The 10,993-nt window shown below is 49.1% G+C and overlaps 1 long non-coding RNA gene across 1 annotated transcript; it reads left to right on the top strand.

Annotated features, from left to right (window-relative positions):
* The first annotated feature begins 297 nt into the window (after positions 1-297).
* Positions 298-9,879, top strand: LOC125133991 (uncharacterized). Its single transcript, XR_007136538.1, has 5 exons — positions 298-428; positions 3,312-3,421; positions 6,415-6,591; positions 8,391-8,560; positions 9,720-9,879. It is a non-coding gene; the product is annotated as an uncharacterized LOC125133991 (long non-coding RNA).
* Positions 9,880-10,993: the final 1,114 nt, after the last annotated feature.

Here is a 10,993-nt window from a genome sequence, read left to right on the forward strand (position 1 = left end):
TTGCCTTCTCTCACTCTCAGGCTGTGGCGTAAAATGGGATGAAAAAGTATTGACTTGTATTCCTTCCCGGGACTGTGGAGAAAACTCATCCCTGGATTTCCTGGGCCGCCTGGGCTGTCTGATGGCCAGCCGGCTGAGAGCTGACATTGGGAGTGCAGGGTCTTTTGGGGCAATGTCCTGGGCTGCCAAAATGGTTCTAAATACATGAAAAGTAGGTTAACTTGCTATACTCCCTGCGTTTATTCTTCCAGCTGAAATTTTCCTGACTTTTTTTCACTTTCATTTTATTAGGTTAATAAAACTTGGTTTTCGAGCGTTTCGCTGCCCCAGGGGGGCAGTGGGCCCCATGTCCAATTCATCAAGTGCCTAATGAGTGGCCTCAGAGGTCCCGGCCCATCCATTCCAGAAGCTCTCTCTGCCTCGTAAAGGTGAGGCCTACGGGCTGCACTGTATATTTTGTCTGTTAGTTTCCCGAATTCTCCTGCCAGCTCAACTGTCACTTTTCAGGATTTATATGAGGCCAACAGCACCACGGGGCAGCTCCCCTCCACAGCAGAACCGCCCCCCCCTTGCCTGTTCTTCACACACACCACACACTCTGTGCCATAAAACAATGTTTCTGCAATAAAACGAAATAGAAATGTGTTGATGCTAGCATTTTAGAACATTCCAGCCAAAGGGCTGCGGGAAATGCCTTCTTTTACACGAAGGAGGGAAGCTCTGTGGAGGGAGGGGATGAACAGTGTGAGACAGGGCCTTTAGGAAGAAGAGATAGCTTGGTCCTTAAATAAACTGAAAATAAAACGTGTGCATATGTAACTGCGCACACGCGTGCAGTTTCTGAATTCTTTATACGCATATGTTTATACTGCCCTGGCTTGTTTTTATGGCTTCGCAGAAGGAACAGTGAGAAAGAGAAATTCATGTCACTTGCTTTCTGGGCCGAAGCGCTCTGTCTACTTCTAGAACATTCTCCATTTCCTCCCTGCCAGGCTCTCCTGCCTTTGCCAAGTTGTCAGATGCTGCCAGCTCCAGGTTTGGGCTGTGTCCCCCGACCATGGATAGGAAACTAGAGTTTGAGCGGCAAGAGCTGGAGGCACATACACCAGCTCAGGACTCGGGAGGTCGAGAGATGCAGTGAAGGGCCTGGGGCGCGGGCAGTTGTGGCTGGTGGGGTCCTGGGCCAGAGGCCTCCCAGATTTCCCCACAGAAGCCTGGGTGGGTCTGGGGTCCTCCTCTGGTTGAGCCTCCAGAAATCGCCCAGCCTTTCACGAAGCGCTCTGGTGGCTCCTAAGTGACTCCGCACGGTGACCTGCAGCTTTTCTGCCCTTCCTCTCAGGGAAGGGGCGCTGAGCGGAGATCACGTGGGGCTCTGCAGGCGGTGAAGCTCTCTCCTGGGGGTCCCTGCACTTCATCACCCTCCCGGCCGCGAGGCCAGGGCCCAGGCCCCGTCCAAACAGTTGGCTGGGATTTGGGGACTTTTTTTAACCCTGGCCTTGGAGAGGTGAGGCGTCTCCCAGGCTGTAGGGCAGAGGCGGGAATGGCTGTCCCTCTTCTGCAGGCTCCTTGCCCTGTGGAGCAGGTGGTTTCTGGAGGGCCTTTGAAGCCAAGGGGGGCGTCTGTGGCCAGCTCACCTGTGAGGAGACGGGCACCAGCCAGCACCTCCTCCCTTTCCTGTGGCAGGCGGCATGGCCCTCAGCAGTGACCTCCAAGTGTCCACACACCCCAGAATTTTCGACCCAGCTTGGCATATCCCCTAGGTTCCCACTGGGCTGAAGGAGTTCACGGCGTGTGGGTGTGTGACCATGAGCAGCTGCTTTGGTTGTGGCTCGGGGGGGCGTGGGTCCAGCTCACACCCCATGAAGACCCTCAACCCAGGACTGGCCATTCTCAGCCGGCCCCGTCCCACCCCGAAGTGGCTGCAGCACGACTCCCTTGCAGGGTTTCCCAGGAGGAGCCGGTCCTCTCCCCCGCCTGCGGACTGGGCACTTGCGCATTAGATTACCTTCTGAAAATATACTTTGAAGGGGTTGTGTTTTGTTTTGTTTTTCCTACTTGACACTCTTGAATCAAGTAGCCATTTATCTTTTAGGCAGAAGGATTTCAGTAGTTATACCCCACACTTGCAGGAGGATCGCAGACTCCAAGCACAGAGCTAGTTTAACCTTTTTTTTTTCTTCGTCACGGGTTTATTCTTGTCTTAGCTTCCCCCCTAAACTTTGCAGCTTTCCTCCCCCATCTAACTAATCCTCCCAATTGCGGGTCCTCCCCCTGCCCCCCCCCCCCCCACTGCCCGCCCCCATGCATCCATCCCACCTCGAGCTACTCAGACTGAAAGGCGCATTCATGCCCAGGCCATCTGTTTGTTTAAACTCACCCCATGTTAGTCCATGTTAAATGCAACAGAATGGAGAAAAATGTAATTCTCTGTCGGCTTTTGATCAAAGAGAGGACTTTTTAAAAAAATCCAAGATGGATTTCTGAAGGACAGTGTTATACACATTCTGCGTGTTTCTGAGCTTCAGTGTTTAGTTGATTTGGGGGAAATTTTTTTCCCCCTTTTGATCCCAGGGAGAAAACACTCGCACAAACACATCTCAGCACCACAAACTTCACAAGGGGGGCACTTTTCTACAGACTCCGCAGCTGAAAGGTGGAAGGAACTGCATTTAATTTATCAACAGCCCAAGAGAATTTGAAATAGGGCTCAGCTGCTATACGCAAACCCTTTGTAACTCTGTGGGAATTCAGGGCAAAGTCACTCTTGTTGGGACAAATTCAGGACCCAGGATGCTCCCCCCTCTACCCTGCGCTCAGAAACACATGCATCCATGCTTGCTCCATGATCTGATTTTCACAGCCGATCATTAAATGTACATTTCTCCCCTCACTCCCTGGGCTTCGGAGCAAATGCAAATAAAAAGTGCTTAAAATGGTTAACATTTCCTGTCACTTGAGGCATTCGTTAGGGGTGGGGGTCGCTGAGTTTTAAAGTGTATTTTCATAGGAAAACTCATTTCAGATTTGAGGCAGGAACTAGGACCGTTTCACACAGAGAATTTTTGGGTTTGTGATAAGCCTGCGTCCATTGCAGGCGGTCAAATGATCCTGTATATTATGCGGGTGCAGGAGAGCAAATATCCAGATTCAAACTGAGATTAACCTGGGGCCCAGTTCAGGTCACAGGAAAAAAATTAAAATATGCCCTCTTTCCCCACCCTCTCCTCTGCTCAGTTTCTTCTGCTTTATTTGAGGACCCCCCCCCCAATTTGGTGCTTTAATTTGTTGTGTTTCCTCTATCGATTGTTTAGCTGGTGATTTTGCCAGCGTCCTGGATGTTCGTTCTGGTCTGCACAGAAGAGTCACATTTCCTCCTGGAATCGGGACCAGGACACAGACAGACCCGCAGACACAGGAAACGGTGAGTTGGGTAGTCCACGGTCTCTCCTGCAGCTCACCCCGAGGGTCCTGTCCTGCCTCCCCTTTCTTTCTCTACCAGCTACCTTTCCACGGGGCTTCTCCCCTGAGCTCACTCGGTCAGCCCTCAGCACCATTCTCAACTTTTAGGAAAAGAGACTGCAATTTCTACGCAAACATCGGGTAGGAAGGGGAGGGGGAGTGTGCTTACCAATTGCAGGGACTTCAATTTTCATTTTAAGGCTCCAAAAGATGGAGAAAGTAAACAGAAGCAGGCTGGTTTATTTCAGGGGCTAACAGGGAGTCCCTGCTGAATTTACCTAATAAAATGAATTTAAAAATTTTTCTTTTTCTCATTTCATTCCAGCAGAAAATGAGTTTGCCTTTATAATGTCCAGATCTTTCAAACTCTATTGAGTGAGAAATTAAGTTACAAAATGTAAATACTTTGGTATATATATAATGAATATGTATATATGAAATGAAGTAATTTGTGACTGTAATACAATAGCAAGCCTGACTTTAAGGCTCCTAGGACACTTAAAATTTTTTATGATGTGTCATAAAGAGAAATAAGATTCAGTAAAAATATTTCTCTTTTAAAATAAGGAAATTGTGATACTTAGTAAATTTCATTGTAATTTTCATTTAACATAAGTTATCTATTAAAAATTTTTTCTGAACATCTTGTCAAATGTTGGGAGGGTTGTTAAAGAAACATATGTTAATATTCTAGGCCACAGTCGACTTCTTTCCTTTCCGTGAAACTGTTCCAACGAGTATGGGAAATTATAAAACAATGTAGTTTTCTCGCGAAAAGAATACCCTGACTTTCATTACCAGGAAAAAGCAATTAATTCTCAAATTTCAGCGATCAGTTGGGAGCAGGACGACGGGGGGGAAGCAAGATGGTTATTTGCATAAGAACGTCCAGAAACCGGCATCCCGCAGATGTATGATCAGAATGTAATTTTATTGATAAGGAAAAGTTATATAAACTTAAAAAATGGGAGTTGTTTTGCTTAAGTGCCTGAAAAAAAAAGCGTTTAGAATAATATTTGGGTTATCTCAGTTTTGTGCTCTTGTGTTCTTGAAGCCTTGTGAGGTTCAAGAACTCCAGAGGAGTGGTGTGCCCGTGTGAGCGTGTGTGTGTGTGTGTGTGTGCGCGCACTCGCTTCCCCTGTGTCCCCAGCCCAGCCCGAGGAGGTGGGAGCTGATTGGTGAAGAAAAATTTTACTCCAGAAATTCATAACTAATAGAAAATTCTTAGAAATTAAAAACAGCGATTTTCTCACTTTTTCACCTCCTGTTTGGGAGTCATTGCCAGGGATAGACTGATGGGGTTGAGCCGGGTTTCCGTATCGCCACAGATCACTTTGTGGGAAAAGGTTGCCATGTTCCTGCACTTTTTATTAGAGGATTTGTTCTTGCTCTTCAGTCCATGAAGCTATGCCATTGTACATCTTCAGTAGATTTTATAAGCTTTCCGATCTGAATTGCTGAAATAGAAACCTTCCCATTCTTAGGGAGCTTCCCCTGATTTCCACTAGATGGCGATGTTACTTCTAGAGTGCCCTGTGGGGTGGGGGTGGGGAAGATGGCTGCTGAGATCTAGTCCAGATTGTGTAAGGATCCCCTCACCTCTCCAGAGTGCATCCAGTGATCCAGGAGAACTTTTCTGAGGCCTTACCTGAAATGCGCCAAGCCATCTAAGAATGTTTAAAGCATTTAAGGCAACTGTCTTTCCTTCCTGAAATGGCCTGAGACAGGGCCCAGCTAGAGTTCAAAGAAATACTTCTTAGAAATGTTCAAAATAAAAATGGAAGAAGCTTAGCAGCTATTTCAGTATTTTATCTGTTGCCTGTCTGTGTTCTCACAAGTGAAAGATATCCTATGACTCTCCTGTAAAAATCCTGAAGAATATAGACGTTACAGCAGGGCATGGACTCTTCCATGTGAACACAGGGCCCGTTAAAGTCAGGCATCTGCAGGTAACGGACCAAAGTCTCACCTTCTCAAAAAAGTTTTTTCCTTTTGAAGGTGATGAGTGCGTGTGGGACCTCCCCCCCCACCCTGGATTTGTATTTCATTGTCTCAGTACCTGCTAAATGGTATCACCAGCTTCCTAAAGCTTTTAAATTTCCATCTCCCGCGAGTGAACCTCCTTTTCTCATGGGAAAAGTTTCTACTTTATCTCAAAAAGAAACAGACATTTTTCTATGCCCACCACTTGCTAGAGAGAATCTCAACAATGATGAACATTCCCTGCAACATATTTAAGGTTAAAATGATTTCATAACTTTTTTTATTACCCAATGAATGTATTACATTTGTCGTTGTACAATGATCATCACATTTTTGAATGATTTAAATGTTTTGATTTTTCATGAGACAACATGATTCCTTAATTTGTTTTATGTAATAATTTGCCATATCTTTTTTTATGGAAAAAGGAATAGGGTGCATGTCGAAAATTGTTTTAAACAAATTGGAATTCAACAACAGCAGCACAAAGGTTTATTTATTTTTCTAAAAAATGATGTTATAATTTGTCTGTATTGGGACAGATAGGCAGGAATTCATTTCACCCCAAACGTGAAATTCTATTTAAAGACATTAGAAATATGTAAATAGGGGAGCGTACAATGACTTCCCCGTGCTGGTAGTAGTTATATCATGTGTTACTCTTTAAGACGGTAATTGAATGACATGCCAACGGCTATACCTGTGTGCATGGACAAACCGAACAAGCCACCAACCTTTTTTTTTTGATAACTTGAATCTACATATTAATAAAATGATAGTGCAAAAAACCAGCTGTTTAAATAAACCCCGTTCCGCTTTAAGGATGCTGCCCTTTGGGGAGAAAGCCATTTAAGTATTGAGTGGCAGTGACCAGCAAACAATAATTAAAATGAAAATAAATCTTCCTGAAACTTAGTTCTAATTTTCTTGAGCAAGATACTAACCCATAAAAAATAAACATTGTTTATGCAGCCAGATTTGTATCAAGTGAGCCCCTGCGAATTGATCCGGAGAAAATATGAACTCGTCTGTCTCAAGGACTGTGGTTCGCTAGCAGACAGAGAGAGCTATTGGATACGTGGAAACCAGAGAAAATAAAATTAGTGATTCTGGAAAGAGGTTCATTCAGATTTATGCAGGCCCAGGAAGGTGAGTGTATTAGAATTCGCACAAACAAAGCTGCGTCACTTGGCACCTTGGCTTAGGGATAATTTAATTACACCACCTATTAACGCTGATTTATGTTTCTGCTCCCGCCAACCTTCTTACGATCTTGTTTATTTCCAGAAATCACTTTTGTGACAGCTCTAATAGGCCATTCAACTGGGAACGTTTTCTCATTTAGTTGAAAATATTTCAGGTTTCAGACACACAACAAGGAAAAGCATTTTCAGACTTCATGTATATGAATAATGTTTGGGGAGAGACTGTTTTAAGAAAATGAATTCAACCAGCATATTTGACCAATTTCAGCCTAAAATATTATGTTTCAATTTGCCAAGCAGGTTGATTGGACCTCAGCTGACGCAAAGATTCTGGGCTGTATTTTTTCTTTTTTCTCTGATGGGCGGGCAGAGAGTGCGGCCTTGGTGCCGTCTTTGCATGTGGGTTTGTGGAAGAGCACGGAGGTCTGCTTGCCGGCAAGCATGTCGGGCTGAACACTTCCTGGCTTGGAGTGATGGCGCGCTGTTGCAGATTTTGAGTCCTGTATTTGTAAACTTTCTACTTTTTGTTTTTTGAGAAAGTCAAGTTTGATCTGTGCCGGCAAAGGTGTGTGTTGGCGGGGGGAGTATGTACGTCCCTCTTCACAGCTGAATGCAATCAAAACGCTTGTTTTATGTTGTGTTTTGGTTAAAAGGTAAAAGAGGAGAGAAAAAGACACCCAAACAAACCAGAAGATGCAGTTAGCTTGGAGTCGTCAGCCCTAAACAGACAGTGCCTGGAGTAAAGCCCACGGGACACAATGCATTTTCTCTCCTGCTCCCCCACCACCCCGTGAAATTCTCTTGGAGGGAGACGGGGCATCGTGGGGATTGCATTTAAGGGTCAGCTAACTTGTTTAAGCTGCATGTCAGGAGAAAGAAGGCTGAGATCCTTTGTGCAAACAAGCACTAGAAACTCAAATCCCTGCCTGTCTCTCAGAAGCAGACCTGCAGGGTGTCTTCTGAGTGGTTTGGAGAAATGAGGTTTGAGGCCACCTTTCAGTGGCCTTGCATCGCTGCCTCTGCACCAGAGGTGTCCGGGCAGGAGCTATGGGAGGCCCAAACATTCCAGGCTGCTCTCCTCCAGGAAAGGGTCTGGGGAGCCTGGGGTGGGCCTGGCTTGATGAGGGGACGTGCCATCCATCCCAGAGCGGGTGGGCTTGCCAGCACCCAGTCCCATAGCTCTGACGATGCCATGCTGCTGCCACATCACACACACTCTTGGAAGTCTAATCTTGGACACTCAGTCGTACGACAAATTCCTAGTTTTTATAATTTTGTGAGTTGTCTCCCCAGCAGAGTCTGAGTGTCATGATCATTCTGTACTTAGGAGAAGGTTGATATTTATCCGGAGTCTGACCTTGCCAGGGGTTGCATGGGATAAGTGGGTGGTGCCTTCCAACGCCATGATGGGGTCGGAAACGTCATTGTCCCCACTCGAGGAGTGAGGAGTCTGAGTGGGTTTCCCAGGCAGCACAGCTCGTGTGCAGGGCTGGGGAGGACTGGGATCTGAATCCAGGCCAGGAGACCTCAGCCCCCACGTTCTTAAGCAGTGGGAATTCAGTACTTGAGTGCTGGAGGGTGAGTGTGAGAGGCGGAGGTGATGCCTGAGCCGAGGGTTTAGGTGGGGTTGAGTTCAAATAGGGCTCTGCCCTCACTCACCGGGGACCCTTGGGGAAGTCTTTACATTTCCCGAGCCTTGGTTTCCTCCTGCATAAAATGTAGCTGGTGATCTTTCTTTTTCAGGTTGTGAGGATTTGAGATGGCGAATGAAAAGACTGGGCCCTTAGCATGTGCCAGACGGAGGAGGGTTGGGTCATGGCCCTCTGTGGGCCAGTTCCTGGAGCCCAGGAACAAAGGGGCACGGGGGCCTCCTGGCATCACATCTTGGCCTCCTGTGACTGGGGCCACCCTAGGTGAGTCTCTTAAATTGCTGGTCTTGCTTTTCTTTCCCAATCCAGTTCCTGCCTCAAAGGCTTAAAGAGGGAGGGAAAGCTCAGCTGTAATAAATACGAAACGGGGGTCTGCTGGGCGTCCCCCTGTAGGAGCTCCCACTCCATACCAGTGCTGCCTTGGGAAGCAAGGCCCCCAGACCAGCATCCTTGGTATCGCCAGGAGCCTGTTAGGCAGGCAGAGTCTCAGGTCTCACCCTGGCCTCCTGAGTCAGAACCAGGGCTTTGCATGGGTGTACTGGCCTGGAGCACTTGGGAGACAGAGGCCACTGGTCTCCACGGATGCCCCTCTCTGAGCCCGTCTGCCCTCAGCCCCCTCCCTCATTCTCCCTGACCTGCTCTGTGCTGTGGGTGCCGAGAGGCTGCATTTCCCAGGCTCAGGTTGGGTCCCCCGGCTCCTGACTGGGTCTCGCTAGTGAGAGCTGCTGGCGAGAGCTGAGAGGGAGGCTGGAAGAGGGAGAAACTGGGTACTCTCCCCTCCCTTCGGCTTTCTTCCCTCTTACCCCTCCTGCCCTCCCTCGCACTCCCCGCCCCCGGACGTGGCGTAGCTCGGCAGTGCTGCTGCTACAGGGACAGGCTCTCACCAACCCTGGGCTCCCCTCTGGCCCTCTGGCCCTAGGGTGCCAGCAGCTTCCTGCCGAGCCTACTGAGCCTCTCCTAGGCTCCGCTGGTTGACCTCCGCCTTTTCCATGGTCAGAACAAACAGTTCCACATATTGAATTCTCTCTTTTAAATACTCAGAGAAGTTTCTGTTTTTCTTGGTTGGGTCCAGTGGTCCACCCAGGCTCATGCCCCAAGGGGAAGGGGTCTTGGAGTCAGATGGTTTTGACAAGGGTTCCAGCTCTCCCACTGCCTCATGCTGGACCCTGGACAAATCACCCTTCCATGGTCCAGGGGAGGACCCAGGCTCAGAGAGGCCCCCTTCTCCCCCACCCCAGTGCCTCCCCTGGCTCTAGGCCGGGCCTTCCTCATTGCAGCAGCTGGATGCATAAGTGGCTTCAGGTCCTCACTGCTTGAGTTGAAGCCCTCTGTGGAGGGCTTTGTGCCTCCTTCTACTAAGAGGTGGGTAGGTTTTCTTGTCTCTGGAGCTTTTTTTCACTGAGGGACTTGCTTTGTTCAATAGGATATTAGCAGACTCAAGCAGAAGCTCGGAGAAACACTTACTGTTTTCACCTGCACGCTGGTGCCCCTGCTGTGCGTCTGTGCAGTGCCTGAGCTGCTGGCCTGATGGAGGATAGGAGGTGCACGGAGAAGCCCAGTCACCGCGTCCATCCCAGCAGAAGCACAGGTGTGTAAGTAGCACAGCCAGCGTCCGCAGGGCCACCAAGCTGACCTGTCCCGACACGGGGCATAAATGCCACCCTCATGGGCTGTGAGCTTTTGTGTTTTTGTTGTATGGCCTGATGTGGTGGGAGCTGACTTCATCCTGCCAGGAGAGGCGCAGCCCTCTTTGTACTGCCCCGGGGCAGGGGACCTGGTGTAGCATGGCACCGGGAACCAGGTCTGTAGAGCCAGGAAGCCTAGACAGGGGGCTCCAGCTCGGCCCCTCCCTAGCCAGTGTCCTGGGGAAAGTCACTCCGAGTCTCTGGGCCCCAGGTGTGTCCTCTGTAGAAGGGGGCTGCTAATAGGGCCACCTCCTGGGGGTGTAGGGGCTGAGCTGGGAGATAGTTGGTGCTTGACAAACGTTACCATTATTATAAGCAGAGTTAGTGATTATATTGCGTTATAGAAACTACTGGCAACCACCATCTGGCCTCAGCCCCCCTGACACGTGCACACACCTCGCCACTCCTCTTACAGCTCCGGCTCTGCCTCGGCGCCTCTGTACCTGCCGTTTCTTCTCCCCGAGGGCCATGTGACTCTCCTGCAACCAGTGACTTGTCTCCTTTCCTCAAGGCTTAAGTGCCGGGGGAAACGGAAAGGAATTCTCTGAGTATTTCACTTCTCCCTCCTGTCCTTTTCGGGCTGTTCTTCAGTTCTTGGTCACCTGAGGTTAGCCGTCTTCCCCTTCTCGAAGCCCGTGTGATGAAACCCTCCCCTCCGCATTACCCTATAGGGGTAGGAGGTGGAAGGATGTGGTCTGTGGGGGAGAGACCCAGAGGCAGCAAAACGCGGCCTCACCGGGCCTCCCAGGCCTCCACGCCAGCTGCCTACACCCACTTGGTCCGTGGCTCCACAGGTAGCAAGTGTCCGTGGAGCCTGACTCTGTGCCTGGCGCTTGGGTGGCTTTGGGTTTATGGCCGTGAACCATTAGCGGGGTTATTTCTCTCTCGGCCTCCAGTCCTCTGGGGAGACCAGATGTGTGCTGGGCAGCCGCAGGCTACGGGGGAGCATGGGATGGGGCCTTGGCATGTCGATGAGGGGCGTCTTGGGGAAGCCCTGCTATGGGACTGAATT

This window comes from Phacochoerus africanus, chromosome 8 (assembly GCF_016906955.1).
Source record: "Phacochoerus africanus isolate WHEZ1 chromosome 8, ROS_Pafr_v1, whole genome shotgun sequence".
Classification (NCBI taxonomy): Eukaryota; Metazoa; Chordata; class Mammalia; order Artiodactyla; family Suidae; genus Phacochoerus; species Phacochoerus africanus.